The sequence below is a fragment of the Vanessa atalanta genome, chromosome 14, assembly GCF_905147765.1.
Source record: "Vanessa atalanta chromosome 14, ilVanAtal1.2, whole genome shotgun sequence".
Taxonomy (NCBI): Eukaryota; Metazoa; Arthropoda; class Insecta; order Lepidoptera; family Nymphalidae; genus Vanessa; species Vanessa atalanta.
The window spans coordinates 6,169,160-6,191,807 of record NC_061884.1 but is presented as its reverse complement, the minus strand read 5'-3'; positions in this window follow the sequence as shown (position 1 = coordinate 6,191,807).

Below are 22,648 nucleotides of genomic sequence, written 5' to 3'. Positions count from 1 at the left end.
GTGTTAAAAGTATTTTAAATTAAAATCTTATTATAGCACAACATAGTCATTTATTTTTGAAATTCAATCACAAAATATCAAATAGGAACATGTAGTCGGATAATATTTATATTAGCTAATCTACTTTCGAAGGCGAGGAAACAGATTGGTGTCGCTTACGTCACAATACTCGAAGCGGTTATTATCGTTTTAGCATATTCATCCGACCTTTCAGTGCTTTGTTATTCAATCCTAAATAACTTTCGCTTCATAACTTACAATATGTATAGAGTATGAACATAATATATAACTATAACGGCTTTAAATATTTCGACGATACTTGGTATAAGGAGATTTTAAGCTGAACATTATTACAAAGCTCTAGTAGGTTTCGTACATATGTTTACATGTACATTGACGACAAATATACCTTAAATTAATTACATCTATTGGTGTTTTTTTATTTTTGCGTGGTTGTGATTGGTCATTAAAATATATACCGTGATATACCCGTCAACTCTTTTTTGGGGTAACTAACTAAACCTATCCCAATACGGGACTTGATATTAGTTACACAATTAATATCTCATACGTCAATTTTCGGTTGATATTGCATGAATCAACAAAGAATCTTTTATACATATATATTTATTGAGCAATAAATTGACCACTAATTTACTTTATTTATTATTATTGCTTTTGGTTTCTGTTTGAATTCAATTAAGGTTTTATGGAAAAGGCTGTAACAAGTTTTACCTGAACTACTAATACATTCATTACCAAGCTCTTATCATCATCATACATACACATATCTATTAAAAACGTGTTCTCATGTATAAACTGTAATGTAAAACGTAAATGTCATTGCAAGAATTATTACTTAAATATTACAATACATGTTTAAAAAAATGTATTAAATAACAGTACCTACCTACGTAACGAACTGCAATAGACAGTTGGTCGCACAAACGCGCTGCATCAAGCAAATTTAAAAGGCTTATTGCTTGTAATTGCATACATGACTTTGAAAGATGATATAACTGCTTAGTTGCTTCGCGTATTACCGATATAATAACACATAGTCTAGGCACATAGACAGCTATATGAGTGATAAGTGTGTGACTTTTGTTAATATGTAAATAGTAGTGTGTAAAAGTATCCTTCGATAAAGCGCTTAAAAAAAAAATGTTATTGTCGTTGAATTACATTTAATTAATAATAAAAACTTAAATTTATTAAAAACAAACATAGGATCCATGAAGATTTTTTATGTAAATTATCTTACCTAAAAATCTTAATATTATATTTTTTCCTACCTGCAGCTTGCATTGCGTATCTTCAAACATATTACGCGTAACGTAACTTAGTGATTTCGCGCCTCGTAATAAGCTTGCAATGTAACAGTAGGAAGTTAACAAAATTTTCATTTGGTTATAGCAAAAAAATACTAACTCGCTGAACTATTGTTATTTATTCCTCGACCATAAAAAACCATTGCATTGTCGATTTACTTATATTTCTATAAGTTGATTTAAACTATGTTAAATTGGGACGTGTTTCATTTGTACTTCCTCTCATTTAGATTCAGTAATGTACTTTAGATAACAAGCTTATCACGCTACCAGTAACGTAGTTTTCAAATGTGGGGTCAAGCGATAACCGGGTTATTTTATCGACGGTTTTAAAAAATCAATTTATGTGTAATATATACAAAAAATTAAAACATCGACATCGAAATCGAAATGCAAATAATGTCATCGAAAAGTCCAAAATAATGTTATGCAATATGTTGTCATATTGTGTCGTTGACGCAACTCTTGCTTTGGTGGGTCGTCGTAAGTGTGTCGGCCATTTCGGTCAGCCGATGGCCCACTGCGGCGTGTGACATAACTTTGCTTCCGCCGTTCGCTCAGTGAAAGGCACTATGATCATGCTGTTTCTAATGAAGTTTGGTCTTTTCCGAACATTTTGTATACTTGCAAAACGACTTGATTTAACAAAAATATTTCCAGTATCAAAGTCGTACAAATAAAAAAAAAACAACCTTATAAAATACACTCGTATTTATTACAAAGTTATTTGAAATATTCAAAACGCTTTACGATAATGTTTTAGCGATCAATATTTTTGTTTAAATAGATTAATTGTTAGATATAAATCGAAAATTCAATTGTGTAAACTATAGTTTAAATTGAATATTAAATTCACTTAAACTGGAGTAGTTGAACTGGAAATTGGAAATAAATGAATGTCACTTAGTGTATTGTACTTGGTGTTTTGCAACATTTAATAACAAGTCTAGCTGGCACTTTTACTGACTCTACCGGTCATTTAACTAGCAATATAGCTTACTTGTGCCCCATAAAAAGTATTCATTCTTTAAAAATAGTTATGTTTATTGAGTATACTTTTCCTACGTTTCATGAGGCTTTTAATTTGTTACATAGAAATTTATTAGTTTAACTTATGGTTAGAAAAGTACATTACATTCAATTCATGATACGAGTGGAACTGTTATAAAAATGCCATTAATAATTTTATAGCCATTCCTTGTCTATAAAATGCGTTTGACTTTATTACCGTCGAAATTAAATTTTATATTATTTAAGTTAGGAAATGAATTATTTATTTTAAATCGATTTGAATTCTTATATTAAGTAAATAAATAAATAAATTTCTTTAGATTTATTTATCTTAAGCCAACCATTTGTGTAACAGCAAGTACCAAGTTAATGAGTTATATTTATACGGTGTTGGTTAAGGCAATTTTGCACTTCCGTGTTCGTAACAAAAAGCTACGCTTGTGAGTTTAAAGTTGTAATTCAGCTCGTTATTTTTTTTTATAACGAAATCAATAGCAACGTTACTCAACATTTTGTAACGTAATCATGTTTATTTTTTTCTCAATGTGTAAGTGGAACAATGCTCTAATGAAAATAACTACGTTCATACATTTTTAAGATACTTCTGTGATTAAAAACAAATAAGCATTAAAAGTAACAACCAACATTTTAATAGCTGTTTTTAGAGTACAACTTTAAAAGTAGAGTCATGCAACTAATTTCTCTAGGAAAAAATGCTTTACCGATTCGGGTAAAAAATATTTTATAAAGGCTGACAAAGGAGGGCAATACCAAGTTAACCGCGTGTTAAATTAAGTTCAAGTTTGACTCTGAGAAATAAAAAGTTTACCTACATAACCACTACGAGAACAATCACGTAATAAATACACGTAGTTACCGCATATAATAATTTTTGATGAGTGTATACACATTTCGAAATAATATTCTTTGAAATGAAATTAAGGAAATAAAAAAGGTCAAAATATTTATTTTAAATGTCTTTCCAGAACGCGTGAATCTGAAACGAAGTTTTCGAAGTGAACGAGGTGTTCCATTAAAGTATTATTTGAAAAATGAAATATCATTTTTAAAATATTTTTAAGTGTACGTCAGCAATGTCCAACTCTGTTTTCAACTACTAAAATATTATCGAGTTTTTGTGACAAGAAAATCTCAGTAGCAGTCCAATGCTTGGAAGTAGATGTTGTTAACACTCCCGTGCCTCGGAAAGCACTTAAACTTGTTCTTGCGGTTGAACCCTCTCCGGTCGGGTTGATTTGCTGTCCCATCGGATTATGATTGATGGAAAAGAGTGCATCTGTGTTTGCGTACATACTCGATCTGTACAAAATCTCCTGCGTAGTCAGCTATGCTTCGTTAAAAATAGTCTCCTTGATCGAAATCGATTATGATAACTTCAACATCATCAAGTCGCCAAAGTGTGGTTCTGGTAATTGGTATTGGTATTAAAGCAAACTAACGTCTTTTTATGATATCGACGTTCTGACCTCGCGCAATAAAGAACATTGTATGTAGAAGAGTCTGTGACCGAATTAAGAGACCAATCAATTTCAATTACTGTTTGTTAAAATGGGCTATTCATAATATTGATGGAAGTCGTATAGGACGAAGTATTGGATTCAAACGTTGGTTCCACTTTGATACAAGTACACCAAATTGTTGTACGTAAAATATGACGATAAATTGATATTTCAATTAAGAAAGCTATCGTTCGCAATGACCAATATAGGCTGACCACAATGTCTTTATTGGTCATTGCGATAATTACAAAATCTTTGTTCAGACTCTAGAAACTGAGTCTTGAAAGCTGAAATTTGAAATATTAAGGGCATTTTGTATGAATTTTACTCGTATCAACTCAGGACGGGCAGCTACTAATCTATATAACAGCCAAGGTCTTGCACTATGGCAACATGAGCACGTGACATTGGCGGATGGCGCCAAGCCGGGCAGAAGGGTCAATTGGCGGCTAATTGTGTATTCTACTTATTGTGGTGCGCGTGTCGTTGGCCTAAAGTATTTTTAGTTCACTATTTATAGGATAATGGTGCTAAAACTAGCTTCTACTTTCTTTCCTAGATTTATTTTTAATCACTTTTATACGATACGATAATGTACCTATATCTGTGATAGGTCTGAAAGCAAATCCTACTATTATATTATGTATATATATAAAAGTGATATACCACTCATTGATTAATCACGAAAAGTCAGAAACCAAAACACCTATAAAATAGAAATTCTTCCGCTAAGAACAGATTTTACGAATCTCCACCCTAAAGGGGTAAAACGAGGGTTGGAAGTTTTTGTTTCATAAATTTCGCGCCGGTAATCCCGCAGGTTCAACAGTATATTATATTATATTTATAACAGTTACGATACGTTACCGATTCAACTTCGATAAAACCGCAAATGGATTGTTGCGTTAGTAAAATAGCAAAACAGCAACAATAACTTTTCGATTCGATTGCTACAAAGTAACAATTTGTCAGCAGAATTGACTCCGGTAACGACATAAAGTCATTTAAATTGCAATAATACGGAAGATCAAAACAAACTGACGGAACGATAGACGATATATTTTATTAGTCGTATGTAACGTATTACGGGTGCTTTTAACGTATGATTTGTGATTGATTTATATCTAATTATAATTATAGCTGTCAAAATGAAAGCGAGAACATATAAAAAAACAGAAATCAAATTAAATAAATGCCAACCTTAGGAAATTAATAGTGTTGCGATGTGTAATCTCGGATATCGTTTAATTATAATAATGTTTAAGATATCTATCTTTTATCGAATTCAATCGAATGTTTATTATTCGACAGTAAACGCTAAAGAATGCAAGAATGAATTAAGTAATAGTATCAGTGATTTTTAATATGGAATGAATATTAATTGAACAAAATATTCTATGATTAATAAGAAATATCTACTTTGTAAATAAAAATCACGAGGATACATTTAAGAGGGTTTATCAAAATCACCACTTTTTAAGTTTAGGCTTTTATATCCCTTTGTAATTGCGTTTATGTTTTTCATACATAGAAAATATCTTGATCCTGTTATATATGTATTATTATATTGTTAAATTTTTACAAGTGATTAAAAAATCACTCATAAAAATAATATTATATATTTTTATCGCATATTAACAATAATAAATTTTCTATTTAAAAAAATGTAAAGATTTTCAAATGGATTGCATATTCATTTGAATTAATTTGAATTTGAGAAGTCTACGATTTAAAGTGTAACAATAATAAATGCATATTTTTGTAACAATGCTGGCAAATAATAAATTATATGTATGTGTAAAAATTACATTTGTTTAAAAAAAGAACGATATAAATCGAAAATAAACCATATGTAAATCAATTCAAATAAAAGTTAAATTTTCAAATATTGAAAATGTATCTTAACTATAAAAAATATATATATATAAAGACAATTAATAAATATTGCTGAGTACAAAATCGCTAAATCGCACTACAATAGCAAAATAAAACACGCGTCGCGGCTGCGATACGTCCTCTTTCCGTGAAGCCTCGGCTAATAGTAATTTGCATTTTGGAATTAAATTTATTTCTTTCTTTTTTTTATATTTTAAATTGAAATAAAAGATGCCGTATATAGCTGTCGAAAGTTTTAATTAGATTTTAATTTTATTTCTGAATTAAAGCATGGGAGTACATATGTATTAAGTTTTATTCTTAATTTAAATTACGCAAATATGACATTTGTTTCTAAATATTTAAAATTTGTGTTGCAATACCTAAATTCGGTCAGTCTGATCAGCTGATTGGCAATACATATGTTCATTAGAAATGTTAAACATGTTAAATTCCATGTGTTGTTTTTTTTACTTCTTTTTTAAACTATTTGATGATGATTTTTAGGTCGAATATTGAGCAAAGATTCAGAATTTGAATAATATAATAATTTTTCTTTATTGAAAAAATAATAGAGAATTTAAGGTAATGAACAAAGGTATTTCTACGAACAATTATAATAGATGTACATAACATAACATAAGCAGCCCGTAAATGTCCCACTGCTGGGATAAAGGCCTCCTCTCCCTTTGAGGAGAAGGTTTGGAGCATATTCCACCACGCTGCTCCAATGCGGGTTGGCGGAATACACATGTGGCCGAATTTCGTTGAAATTAGACACATACAGGTTTCCTCACGATGTTTTCCTTCACCGCCGAGCACGAGATGAATTATAAACACAAATTAAGCACATGAAATTTCAGTGGTGCCTGCCTGGGTTTGAACCCGAAATCATCGGTTAAGATGCACGCGTTCTAACCACTGGGCCATCTCGGCTCATAATAATAGATGTATTTATAAATAATTAATGTAGTAGTATTAATTAAAATTTCCGATTCACTTACTTTTTTATTATTTACTTTGAAACAAAAAAAATGGCGTATCGTTTGCTCTAGACTGATCTTTATGAAATACCTACACAAAAACAACCTACCCACTACATGTATATTGTGAGCAATTGGGTAGTATAAAGTATAAGTTAGGTAGTAAATTAGTAGAAATCTGGTTGCATAATGGAATGTTTGTGAATATATTAAATAAGTCCCATGGAATGTGGATAAAATAGTTTTATTAATAATAAAAAAATGTGCGGTAATGTATTTAGGTTAAGGTCATTATTGATAACGTTCTCTTATTTAAAACATATCATAGCATTACTATATCACAATGTACATATGTATATATATATAATCTTATTTTTGCGCAGATCTAAAAATCAATAATACCCTATATAATATTAGGTATCTTATAAGCGTTTTATTGACATTATATACACGCGAGTTTTATATATAGATTTTTAGAATTCCTTGTCCCTGTTGTAGAAAACGCCTTCTCGAACTTCACGAACTGCTATTTGATAATGTTATCTATATAACACAACAATAATTATCACTAAAATTAAATATTTCTTCATCTATTCTACAATAACCGATAAGCATTAGAACAATTAACTAAGTAACTGATTAGATACATTTAGGATACTTGAAAATTCTTATCAATCCTTTTTTGATATATATATATATTTTTTGTAACAATAATTATTTAATTTCCCTACATATTCGGTTTTATCACAAGCTATATTAAAAATAGAACCAATTGGGAACAATATTTAAATATTATTATCTTTTATTAATAATTTTAACATATTCGTTGAAAATACCACATTTCAAATACTTGTGTTTAAATTTTGGTTACGGTCTGGTAAAGAAAGAATAAAGAAATACAGTAAAATAATAAGTATACTTGATTAAAAAGTAATTTACTTTCATGAAAAGTACTCTACGATATTTTTATCCGTTATTTCTAATTAAGTAAAACAAACTGTATTTTAATTAAATTAGCCCATTCAAAAAATTGAGGAATTTTATTGAACCATTTTTTTTAGATCTGGCAATCAATAAACACGGGTAATATTTTTAATTGAATTGAGATTTTAACGTTGACTTCAAATAGACGTTCGCACGTGGAATGCATAAATACAGATAGACCTTCGACTATTTCAACATAATATATGCAAATATATAGACTTTAGCTTTAAAGCTGATTTTAGCACAAATTAAATTACTGTGGATTGAAGTAATCTTATATTTATTAGTTTCTTAGTTGCTAGAAATACTAATTAGTATTTACTAGATACCCACGCACGTGCTTACTGTTTTAATTAACTTCTTAACCCTCAAGCTTGATCTTACAAGCGCGATCGTGTTTATAGTATATGTACATGTTAAAATAATTCTACACACAACACAGTTTTGATTTATTTTATACAAATTTAATATTAAATTTAGATACTTTATATCATTATTTACTTAGTAAAGGGTTTTATGTTTTACCACTAAAACTACCACTAGACATTATTAATAATATAAATATTCTGATTGCTTATTTAGAGATGCGACAATATTTATATAAAAAATAAAGCTTTATCAAATATTTATGTCAGATAATTCGACAAAAACAAGTTTGTTCACTCATTCGGAAATAAAAAAAAAATAATTAAAACTGATATATTCTAATCGAGGACATCGTCAACGGCTAGTTATAATTTAAGCACATAAGGCCATTACATGTTATCGTCGGACAATGTGGGGTCGAAGGGTGATAACGGGCTATCGGCGGGACCTCGACGCGTTTCAATTATTTGCAATATATTTTGTGCCATAACACTCATACTGCAGTACACTCTCGCTTTCATAGCGTTGCCTTTTTAGAAATGTTTCGTAACTTCGACGTCCGCCTACGAATTACCTTCGTTTTCCTAAATTATATTTGTTTCGTAATTTTTCATTTTATGCGCTATATGCTTATCAAAAGGATTGATGGAGACAGTTGAATATGCAATAAAAGGTAAAGTTTATTTTAAGAGGTATCATATATATAGTTTGTGAACCCGCTTTTGATTTTAGAGATAAATCCATCGAATCAAACCAAATCTAATCAAAAACTCGATGTATCTTTTATAGAATTGGAAGTTAACAAGTCGTTAATAATACTCATAGAATTATCTTGCAACGCATAGTTGTATAGGTCGCAGTTCACTCACGCAAATCATTTGTAGCATATATTTCTTGTTGTAAAAATCACCCAATTTGCTACGGAATTAGAAACTGACTATTTAATAAAACCTGAATGAAAATCAACCAAACGATTTTTATTATACACACAGACGCGCTTCAATCAGTACTTAATATTATGTAGTTTTTTATGAAATAATATTCGATACACATCCGGGTTAAGCCGACGGAAATATAAATAATAAAAAATACACTATCACAACTGCAACCTACTTTTGGGCGATAAGGGTAATTAATAAATAGTGTCGATGATAAGCTCAGCTCTCTATTGATCCCTCGTATTATTGTTTATCTCTACGAAAGTAAAGATAAATAACACGAAGTATGTTAATATAAATTGTTCTTGGAAAACTACGATATACTAAGTTTTCGAATGAACTTTTGAAACTAAATCCGAATGAATCTCATTACAATAGTTGACTTAACCTTTTTGTGAATAATGAAATACTCATAAACAAAAGAAATAATTATGTAATTGTTATAAATATAGATTACCTCATAAATCGCTGCTTTATCAGTAAAGCCGACGAGAAAACAGCTTTTATTGAGTAACTAAGAAATATATTAATTCGCATTGCAGAGATATTTCTAAAGACAATTGTTAAAGTTTCGTCTGCGATTCTGAGATTGCATAGAATGTTTGGGTCGCCTCACGATTATGCAATAGCCGTTGGCCGACTATTCCGCGAAAAAAAATCAAAAACACATTTGGCTTGGTCTAGGTTGAGCATCCACTAGCTTCAATGCTATAAAAATATCATATTTTTTCATGAGAACTGAATTAGAATTGTATAAGCCCGGCTTTTGCCAAATACTTTGCCATACTTTTAAATTATAAAGCGATTCCTTACTAAGAATTAGTGTGCGATAAGGCTTATTGTTTCCACTCCCGCACGCGATTTATGTGACGGCTTGAATAGCCTACTACGGGTTTAACTTTACGAACATAACTTGTAGACTTTTTATTTTAAGACCATTCTGCGGGCACACTTTTTTGAGAGACCCCTTTGTTCTTAAATTATGTAACTTCGCATTTTGGGCGACTTGACAAAAAATTACTAGCAGTGATGATTGATAGTTTGTTTTGTTTTACGGGGTCGGGGTCCTATCATAGAAAAAAGTTTACGTTATAAATAATACTATATATATTTTTATAGGTTAGTATTTATAAAACGTCGCCGACTTTTATATATTTATTTTATACGTATATGAAAATGTGTTATGATGTGTAATAACAGCTTGGGTAATTGATACCTTTTCTTCCGGTCGATGACGAAGTTTATTTGTCATATTGAAAATTAAAACTGTGTAATGGTAATTATGACAACTTTTAACCAATGTCAATGTATACTAAAATATTTAAACAATAAGAAAAAATATATTAGATCTCGGCATGTACCTTTATGTGCCATCGTGATAGAAGGTTTAACAGCTCGTTTATGTTCCAGCATCCCTAGTCGTAAACTATTTACGTCGTAACCCGCATGTGTATATCATTGACAATCAAGTGACATACTCGTATGTTTCGAAATTGTTTTATTTACAACCTACCACACAGGTAATAAATAGTTTTTTACAATCTACCCTCTTGGCACAACTCACCAACTCACTAAAAAGTAAGAAAAAGAACGAATTGCGTATTTATAAGGTTGATAAAAAATATTACTAATTACCGGGTATAATTATATATATTGCTACAATATAAATAATCGAATCTGATTATTTCAATGTTCGCATCAAAATGTATTTTATAATATGATGATCCAGATGAAATGTTACCATCACGTATAAGGTTAGAAACTGAGATCCTTTAAAAATATTCAATTAATGCATGTATTCTGATGATGATAAATGATAATTCTTACTTTTAATTTTTTTATTATTTTGCATATATATAATACGATAAGACGTTCAAATAGACCATAGGACTATAATGTACCTCTGCCTTACACATTTGTATTCCACACATTACTAGTACGTCGAAGTCCGTTGGATTAAATTTGTAAAATTCTTTGTTTGTTTAAAACAATTGATAAAAAAAAACGTTTTAATAATCGACTCGAAGTTATGCCAGTTACGTTCTCAAGATGCGATATGCTTAAAGATTTTGTTTGAGTTCTGTTTTGAAACAAGAAAATAACGACGATAAGATTCATCTTTAAAATAGTCTAACATTGAGCTACTTTTACTTTTGGTTATATAGCAACATTTTAATTCATATAGTTTCGTAAGTTTTTTGTAAAGTACCAACATTTTAAGCCGTCTATATCAGTATAGGATTATACTTATTAAACTATTGAAAGATGCGTTGGTCATTGCAACTGGCTTCTAGTTTCCTGTAGGTACGAGATATTTGTATAGTTAGATCATATTCGACTTTATCACAGTCTAGGTAGTACTTGTCTTACTGTTAAGGTCAATGACCTTTGGCATAGGGTATTTTTTCCTTGACATTAATGTGTCATGTATATATTTATACAATTATTAATTAATACGCAACAGTCATCGTCGTGTATACGTTTCATACACACAATTTGCATAATATTTTTAATAACTTAAAATCTGAATAAAAATTATTTGTTTTTTTTCCATTTTCTTAAAACCTAAATGTGTTAAGAATAATAAGTATAATAAATATTTTTCTCCGTGGGAATTACATTTAATCACCAATCAAAGACACATAAAATAATTGCCTGATCGTAACTTTTAGCTGTAAATGATATGTATTAAATGACATCTAGATTATACATAGGTATAATATTACGTCATTGCTACGTTGTAGGTAGGAAGGGGCTATTACAGACATGCGTGCACGTTTGGCGACACGACGTCGGTTGTAAGAAACCGGTTACCGGTTTCCTCATGTGATCAACGTTATTGGAACTATTAGTGATTAGAGAACATACTATTTATTGTAAACAACGGAGCTATAGGTTTTATTTTCCTTTCTTCTTCTTCACCGTAAGTTTTTTATAAGATAGAAGAGGACAACTAAATCTAACTGGCTATGCATATAACGATCGAGCTAAAACCTGTGTCTCAAACGCTAATCGACTCGGTATATGCAGATTATCGATATAGACAGATGCGTGAAGTGGAAAATTCTAGTATAATTAACATGCGGTAAAGTGGTGTCTCTCGATGTAACGAGACTCTTTATTTAATATATACAGTCCTATATAGACATTGATATATAGTAAATGATTAATTCAAGACTGTTAATTATAAAAACATAGATTTTGTAGGATAGAAAAAGTAGAGGTACAGCTAAGTAACATATAGAACACCATATAAAATATTTTTTTGGAATATTTTTAGGCAATTATACACGCAATATAGTTCAACTATTATTTGTTTTGAAATATTTACAATTTCATTAAAAATGATCTTACATCAATTTAAAAAAAAACGCACAATTTGTTTATTTTATTTAAATAATTTACAATTTTTTTGACATTTCGTTGTTCCGTTTAGAATTACTTTTTATAGACAAAGAAATTATTTTTGTCACATAATATAAGTAACATGTCTTTTGACAAAATATATTCAGCTTTTCATAATTATGTATAGTTGAAATGAGTAACATAGTGAAAAACACAAACGATATGGTGTTAATCGCAGTTTTATCGCACATGTTATTAACAAATTCACTTCCTTTTGGGATATCGTTCCAGAAACATTCTTAATTACATCCGATTCGATAACGCAGAAAAATAGGTTAATGAGTAGTACTTTAATCGCTTGTTTACAAAGGAAAACCGCGAACAAGTAATGAATAAAAATACTCTTAAGTATTTTTTCCTTAAAGCGCTTTGGAGGCGCTTATTAGTTCTTAGTATTTTTATATGCAAACTAAATATATTTAATAAGTCTTTAAGCGACACTATACACTCTGAAAAGATCGAATTTATTTTTGTACTAAGTAAATAAAATATTTTTAATTAAACGCTTTACAAAATCTTACTAAGTTAACGTACTTGATTTGAGTATGACCTAAAAGGTCACTTCCGTAGTATGATAGCTATGACAGTGACGAATGACTCTTTAATAGAACTTTAATTGTTAGGGAGTGAAAACGTTTAATTAAAGCATAAGTTGCGTACAACAACAGTTAGTTTTATTTCATATTTTTAATTCATTAACTGAACAAAAGTCTTGTTAACAAGTGCTTCTTACATGACATTCTCGTGACCAAGTTCGGCCACGGTGGCAAGGCAGAATATAGCCAACTACGCAGAACATTATTGTGCATAAATGAGAATACAGATCCACTCTCATAATCCGATGGGACGGCGAATCCGTCAAGACCGGAAATAGCTCTAACGCTAACTGCTTTCCTAGGCACCGAAACATACACGTTTTCAACTTCGAGGCTCCAGGTTGTTAGTGAAAAAATGTTTCGACATTAAAAGCCAATAATACTATTCAATGGCCCAACCTGGGATTTGAACCCAGGACATCGGGATTAGCCTTATATCCTGTGACTAAAACAACGAGTCACTCAACATTTTGACATAATATCATAGAAGTTGCGCTTGTGAATTTGAAAAGTAAATACTCAGGAGTTATAGTAGTTACACTGGCATAGGCGAATTTTATGTTACCTCATTCTCTTTTTCAAAGTCAGTTGCCATCGGAGAGATTTATAGCCTCAACATTTATAGCCTTACCTTCTATACGCCAGGTATTATATTTTAGGGAAGTAAGAAGTATAGAATATTGAAAGTTTAATACTTAATATATTAACGATCTTCCAAGTTAAAATATCATTGACAAATAATATAATATATATTATGGTATCTGAGTAAAATGATAATAGAAAATGCAAGCATTATTATAATTTATATAATAAATTATATATATGTATAAATATATATTATAAATAAAATCAATTTTATGAAATCAATTAGGTAAATACAAAATCGTTGATTTAGTTTTGTAATGACGAAACAATTACGACTGTCTATGCGTGCACGAGTAATTATATTCGGACACGTGAACCTTTGTTTATACATTGGTCTTATCACGCCTCTATTGCATTACGACTATGTTACTAGCAAAAAATAATAAAATAAAAAACATTTAGGGATCACTTCATAAAATATAAGTCGAAAAACCTGAAAATATCAAAAAATATTGATGTCCTATTTTATATTGATACAATATTGGAAATAATTTGCACGTCTTTTTTTCTTATACTTAAAACATAACGATAACTGATCTATAATTAAAATACACTTTATTCTAAATATCTAATATATAGTATGGAACCATTAAACTACTTGATTAGACCCGTAATTCTGTCTGTATTATTACGTGATAACAATTGCTATGTCGAAAATGTGTTTACAGGTCAATAATCAAGTATCTGTTTCAACGAACGTAGCACCGAAATTTATTTTTTTGTATGGAAATTACGATACTTCATTTCAATCAACATTCATTTTTACTTCTTGAATAACGGAAAATTTTCGAAAGCTATTTCATTGTACATAATATGATTAAAAAAAATAATAAATAAGACCTTTTTTAAATAATGTGGTTACGACTGTTATGGGAGTGTCTTTTTTAAATTTAATTCATCATATATATTGAACTGGTATGTCTTTTACTTTTTACACGGATAATACATTTAAGGCAAGGTCTCTTAATAACTAGAATATTCCTCGGAGTTAAAATACTAGACCGTTTTACTGCATGCTAGCACGTTTACTTACTGTTCCTAGAATTTCCAACATAGTTGTTACGATATTATGTTTTCCAAAGCATGAAATTGTAATTAAAGTTCACAATGATAATTAAAAAAAAAGCTTTAAAAATAAGCAAATAGGACTTAACAAGAACATTATCATGTTGTTTTTATTTTATGTTATGTTTTTAATAAATGTGTCTTTCGCATTATTATGGATATTGTTCGTCATAGAAATACAAGAAGTTTGTGTCAAAAAGTAATTTAAATATAATAAATCTATACGTATTCCACATTTAGTCTAAAGCCTCTTGTCCTCATGAAGTAGGTTGGAATTTTATTCCACAACGGGCGGCGCTCCAATTGGTAAATACATAATATGAGCCAGAAATTTATCCTTCAAATGCCAGTTTTCTCACGATGTCAAGTCATGAACCACTCTTTCACCGCTAAACATCAGATAAATTGCCGGGATTCGAACCCGTAAATTTGTACTTCAGAGATTTGTTATTTATGTAGAGAGACGGCCTCTATTTTAATGTGTACCTATATGAATGTAACAAGAGTCATTCACATTCACGTGTTTACTGTCAGAACCCGGCAGTGTTTCGAGGTGATCGTTGTTCAGCATAAAGGGTATCGATGCGGAATTAAAAGTGTTCTTCTGATTTTGTGCCCTTTATCGAGTTAATGTTAAACAATAAATATCACAAGCAAGTATATGATACCAAGTCTGTAATCATTATTTCTTTTCTTGTTGTAAAAAAACATAATTTAGCTCGCAAAACACGGTTAGATATAATTCCAGTGAAGGTATTTTTCCAACTTAAAATGCATTATAACTTATCATAATAAATCGTGAACATTATCGTAAAATAACATAAAGCTTTTTTTGTATTGAAATACAAAAAGAGTGAATACAATAAAATATCCGGTCTAAAAGTGGCAATTTTTTGCAGACCTTTATGCAATTTTGGCTTAACTTAACCAACATGGCATCAAATTGATTTTGTATCAATTAACTCCATGAGGTTATTTTTACGACCCACTTGTTGCTACATATTTTTTTCTGAATTATAAAGACTTATAATTAAAAAAATATATTTTTATTAAAATACGTAGACTAGGTTATGTTTTTATTTTAGATTTATAAATACTAAAGCAGCCCAACGTCGAATAAATTTACTAAATAAATAAATACTATTACTTCACAAAGTCAAAAATAAAATAAACTTAAATGCACTGCTTTTTATGAATGCTGAATGCGTTAAAATTAATGAATATTTTTTGTAGCGCCGTTAAAACCAATAAAAAAATAAAAACAGTTTCTTTTTTTTGACACTATAAAAGTTTTCGCATTTGTATTTGATCTAAACTGCAAACATTCGCAAATTCCACCAAATATGCTCTCTGTTATACTAGTTCTATTTCAGTCATGGTACGGAACACTAATTTCACGAGATCTCGCAACATGACCGAATTAATTTATATTATTAAATGTAGTCTTCGTAATGAAATGTTGTAACTTTGTAGCGCTAAACTGTTATGTAGGTAAATAAACTATTTTGCAATCGTCTCCAACTTCCTTAAATAATAGTCTCAAGGGTCCTACTTTACGTTTGAAACCTATAAATAGCTATCGGTACTTTAATTAAAATAAATTCGCCATTTACATTTATACGTTAAAAAACTTCCTAACCACTGAATAATAAATAATGCAAATTACGTTTATCAAATATAATCACTTATGTTTGAGCATGAGTGACGTGAGTATTATTTATATTTAAATATACGAATATAATAAAATCGCCTCTGCAAAAGTTTTAGATATATGTGTTATTATAGACCTACATGACGACAAAGGCGAAAATAAAATTTGTCATAATTGTTTTTATAACGCGACTGCTTAAATTGAGTTATATGAAAATAATGAATCATCATAATCTTCTTTCACGATGTTCTGAAGCTTATTTCACAACATACATACATATCTATTCAGAATTACTCGTGCGAAACCGGGGCAGATCTTTAGTCTATATAGGTAGCAAATAAAGTAATCTTTATTTCGTATTTTCTAGGTACACGGAAAATACATACAAAAAGGTAATCTGTACAGCCATTTAGGCGATTATAATGATGATATTTACTTATTAGCCTTTCACAACGATTTGTGTAGGTACAGGCTTCAGTATTCAGGCGTTTTTCGTGAAATAATACTGTAATAGGCTTACGATATATTTTATGAATGGCAGTTACATTATGAGCGGGTTTTAACTGTACGGCTTCGCGACTGTTTTAGCTTCATTACATAAGTATTTGGAACAGTAAAAATCGTTTATCGCGTAACACATTGAGTTACATTCTGCAAACCGTTCGCGATAAGCAACGTCCGCGCCCGCATTCACACCAACACGGCTAATGACTTTAACGAGAGACTAATTTTATCAAACAGACTTACTGGTTACTACAAAAATAAACTAACTCGTGAATTGTAATTAAAACAATGCAAAATTGAAGGATTGAAATAAACATAACTTTTGTGAGGCCGTGAAAGCAACATGCTAAAATACATAACCTCAATTATTGAATAGTATATTAGCTAGCTTAAATGATCAATACCTAAACATTACTTGTCAGATATAGCACTATGCTAAAATTGTTTGTATTAAAAAAACAGTCATTATTAACGAATCGATTAGGTAAAACAATAACTACTTTTTTTTCTTGTATATTATAGTAATCATCATTTGTTATATATTTACTAAATGGAAACATGTAGCAATAAAGTGTTTGTCCTGTTAATGTTTTAACGCATCTTGAATGAACTGAGAAATTTAAAGTTTTGTTAGAATTTTACTTTACATTCAGAGACCTTACGATTTTTCACACAGAGAACCTCCTAGGAATTGGAGGTCCGCAGAGTTGGGCCTACCGTCAGGACGTCACGGTAGTATGCGCAAGCGATCCCGGGACGTCTCCGTCGTGGTATTTTTAGCTTAACAGGAATAGGCGTAAGAGTGCCGTAGACTTTTTTAATTATAAAAATGACCAATTCTTTCGATATTCATCAGTACGAGAACTTTTTAAAAGAAACCATACGTCAATCTTCTTATTGAATTTGAACTTAATGTTTGTAAAGAAAAGATCATCTACAATGTTTCACGCCAATTGCTTTTTTATTTGTTACTTTCATGACTATTCGTATTATATTCGGTTGTAATGTAAAATTCTATTACTGAAAATACTCTATCTAATTTTTAACAACTAAAATATTGTTGGAGAGCGCGTTATTGAATTAGGTACATACTTCAAACATAAATAGACTACATATATTTGCAAGTCACAAAACACGAGAATCTACGAGAATTGAATTTCATCCATTTTAACAAAAAATATCTTATAATAATCTTAAGCCAGACATCGAAACCATACTCCTTATATAGGTTAAAATTGAAATCTTCGAAGAAAAAGAAAGCGTGAGTGTCCTAAACAGTCCTCGCACCGACTTATGCAATCAAGTGACCCGCGAAGCTCCGAGCAGGATGGACGCAAGATCTTTCCCAAGGAAATTAGGATTTGACGTCAAATAAGTAAATCAATTAAATTATCATCAAAACTATTTGAAATTTAAAGCGAAATAATTTTCTCCAAATTGAGCCCTCCACAATGGTTACATACAGTGTTTATACAAGTTAAGCTACGGAAATACTACTACTACTAATCTACGTAGTGGCATGTTCACTTAAAATGGATATAAAATTTAACTACACATTAACATAGGTCGTATTATTGCAAACGTGCGCACCAATGTCACCTTTGTTGTCCTTCTATGTGTGTTATTAAAAACAACATATAATATTGAAAGTATCAAAGGCAACAATGTTACGTATAACTTTATTAAGTAGGTACGTATTTTTTTTAAATATATATATTAGATCCGGGTACGCAGTAGACTCTATTCAGAATAGATTATTAGTCAAATCTAAATATTTTAACACAATACACTACATATTTATACACTCACAATAATTATTACTAATAATCGTTTTGGATGTTTTTATTTCCATCGTTATTTATTATTATTTTATTATATTTTATGGTCTCAAACGTAAACAACGTTCCAAAAATAAGTCATAAAAAAACAGATTCGAAACTCGGTACTGTATAATATTTAAAAAAATATATTTAAATAATAATTTACTTTTGTTCGAACGTCAATAGTCTTTTGAAAAATACTGGCTATTGTCTCTACGTGCCTTAAGAGCTCAAGCCGTATAATAAACCAAAGAAAGGATCCTGTTTTCTATTACCTGACCATTTTTACGATCTTAGTATTATTATTTTTACATATTTCGTTTCTAGATAATTTTAATAAGCTTCCATTAACTATTCAAGGTTTCAAAGTAGTATAAACTGTAATAGAGATTTAGGGGTTTTTTGAATAAAACATTTAAGATATTATAAAATATTGATCATAGCGAATTCTATGAGATATTCGCTGATTTACAAGATACAAAGAAATAAAGCAAGAAACACAATAAATGAATGAATTTAAACAACCAGTTCAATATATTTAAAGTCATTATAATAAGTGTTATATATACATTTTCTTACTACCACTTCGCTAAAGTCAAGACTTCATAGCTAATAACCTAAAATAAAAATCGATATCAACTTTCAACTTTGTCAATATGTATATAAATTGAATGGCATATTAATTGAGTTGCAATAACCAAATTCAACGTTTGGGCTTTCGAGTCAAATAGGCTGAATTACTCAAGGACTTGCTCTGTCTGGATGCAATGCAATATTTTATACCTTTACTAGCGTTGGTCCCGGAACCAAAATTACTCATAGTAATAAACTAAGTGACCATTTATTTCTAACCAAGACTGTCGCACGATGGCTACTAAGGAAAGGTTTATTATGTAGAACCATAATGTTACCACCAAGACCCTGTGCATCAGCAATTATAAGTAACAAATTCCTTGACCTCTCATTTGTTCAATTTGATAAATGATGACTAACATTAATGTTAAATATTTAATATATTACAGCCAAGCCAAGTCTTACCAACTCTGTGCTCGTAAAAAGCTACTCCTACCATGTCCCCTTTTAAGTTGATATTTCCAAAAATATGTAGTTTCTTAGTGTATGCTTAGGTACGTTATAAAATATACCTGAGTTCTAAAATTTCCGCTTTATAGGTTTTTGGTTTGTTTTTTCTGTTTTTTTGACGGTTCATTGTTAGGCAGTCAGAGCAAAATATTTTATTCCAGATTATTTTTGTAGTATTCTTTGAATTTATTATTATTTTTAAACTTCCTTTCATTTCGCTATTTTATTAGTAATCAGTATTTTGAACACAATGTGTAATATAACCAAGCGTCAATATAGGAGTAAGCACTACGTGACCGTTATTTGACACTGGCTTAGGATATAAATAACGTTGCGTAAACTTTAAATATCTAAGTGATTCCGCATAAGTATAGATATCTTAATTTACATATTAAATATATTATCTGTATATATTTTTTGCTATTAATTCTAATATATTCGATAGTGAATTTATATCTCTGAGTAGTTGGTTAAGAAACCCAGATATTTTTCATTAAATCTATTTTAAAAAACATATTCGAGTTCGGAGTTTCACAATTGTGTCATTATCAAATATTTCAAATGTATCTTTGAAAATACACTGCTTCAAAGGAGAGAGCTCAAATCCAGGCACGTACGGATTTGTGTTCGATCTGAACTAGTGTTCATAATTTATCTCATTCGGAGATGAAAAGAAACATTTTGGAGAAATTCTGTCACATGTTCGCAAATGTATCTATACTGTATATACTATACTAAGCTCCCGTACAACTAATGTAAACGTTGATCTAAGTTATTAATCAATATGAAACTATGAATAAATTAAGTAATTGTCATTAGAGTAATCTTATAATGAATCAATAATTTTCTCAAAATGCAATTAGTAACCCCCTTGCAAATTGGCTGTAGTCTGATGTTGATGAAAGTTGGTGACCAGAATGGTGAAGACTGAGTGTGCCACTTGGAGGTACTTCATTATTTGATTTAATTTTTTATTCATACGCAACGAAAATAATATTAACAAAGGGCAAATCAAACTGATAACTTTTTGTAACATTGGGACAAAAAACAACTTGATATCATCCGTTCGTAGATAATATACTTATACTTCTCGTTCGATGTTTGTCAAATATTATATACCATGATTCTTTTTTTTTGTTATTCAAATTTGTTATAAGCGTTTCACTCAAACGTTACTTGTGTAATCGTTGCACTCATATTCAATCTTGTAGTTTTAGTAATTTCGGGCCGTTTAGGGCGATCAAATTCAATTCAGTAAAATCGTTTTCATGTATTTTAGTACAAATGAGGATCCCTAAAATTCCCTACAGTTTATATTACAACTCGCGTTTCAGAATATTTCCCATGAGATGATATCGGACTCGCTGGCAATTTAGCTAAATAATAAGAAATACTATATTTTCTATTACGTAAAATAAGTATAAGTAAGTATTATTATCATGTATATGTTAAACATAAATTTACAATACTACTGTGCGCTAAGAATTTAAGAAACTTTGAAACCATAAAAACTCTTGAACAAGACCATGACATGCCTATAAAAATAATGATTCAACATCTCTTCATGAAGATGTTTTTTTGAATTCTTAAATTGTTCACAGTTTTCAAGAATATTGCAAAATAAAATGTTTTTATTTTCTTCGTATGCTGTCATTTAAATTAGACAAGAAAAAAAATAAAATCTAGATTTTAAACATTGTATAGAATTCGATTGAAATAATGCAGCATAAAAAGTATTCGGTTTAGTAACTGAGCATTTTTTGTCGTAATAGATAATTTAATGTAGTTACAGATATATTATAGTCTGCTGTTTTGAATTTTATGGTTATCATAATTAAGGAATAAATAAAGATTTAAAAAATCGTATCTATTTTAGGTTTAGGTAGAAGACTAAAAAAAATCGTTGACGTCTATGAATTTAAAAAAATCCTACGTATTAAAATAGTACATCATAACTGTTTTGTTGTTATTGTCGTAACAAAACGAGGGTCGATTGCAATATTATATCGCTTGTAATAAAACAACCCTTTGTATTCTTAGGCAAAGATCGAGTAAAGATAGAACCATCAGCTTACTCCTGAATAGAACCTAGTTCCCGTAAGCTTGCTGCAATATAGCGCATTACACTAAAACCGTCAAACGGGTTTGCAAACAACGAATGCCATAATAAAAAGTTGCTCGAGGGACGCGGCGAGCGATGTCTGTGCACTTAGTCATAAACTAAGCGGGAAATGAATGAATGAAATCCAATTATGTTAAAAAATAGGTATGTATTAGATTGAATAAAATTATTTAATAATTTCAGATATCTACTTCAGATATCTAATTTTTATGTTTCATATAAATAACTATTTTATTTTCTGAATTAAATATTATGAATTGTAAAATACTAAGTGGCAGTTTTATAATTACGTGGAATATTGAATACTTAATTACCTTTAAATAGAACAGACAAACTTAACCTGTAATATAATTTATAATCTACTCGAGAACTATAGGTAAATTTATAAGCTTAAGATAATTTATAGAAAATATTTCGTGTTGGTTAACATTTATAATGTTGATTTCTTTTTTTCTTCAGCGTTTGTTAAACTTATAGTTATAGTAATTTACTTAACTCTTAATTTTAAAATCTATTCTAATTCCTATACGTTCCATAATAATTAAGTTAAAACTACTAGTTCTAGTTCTATTAAGTTAAAAGTACTATAGGAACCTAAAATGATAATATAAATCTTAAAAGGTAGATTGGTCGCAAAAAGACACAGGATCTAATATCTCTGTCTATACGCCTATATACACGCTTCATCTTTGTTTATAGTCATAACCTTATACAAGCGCGGGCGGAGGATACTCGATTGGCCGAACCAG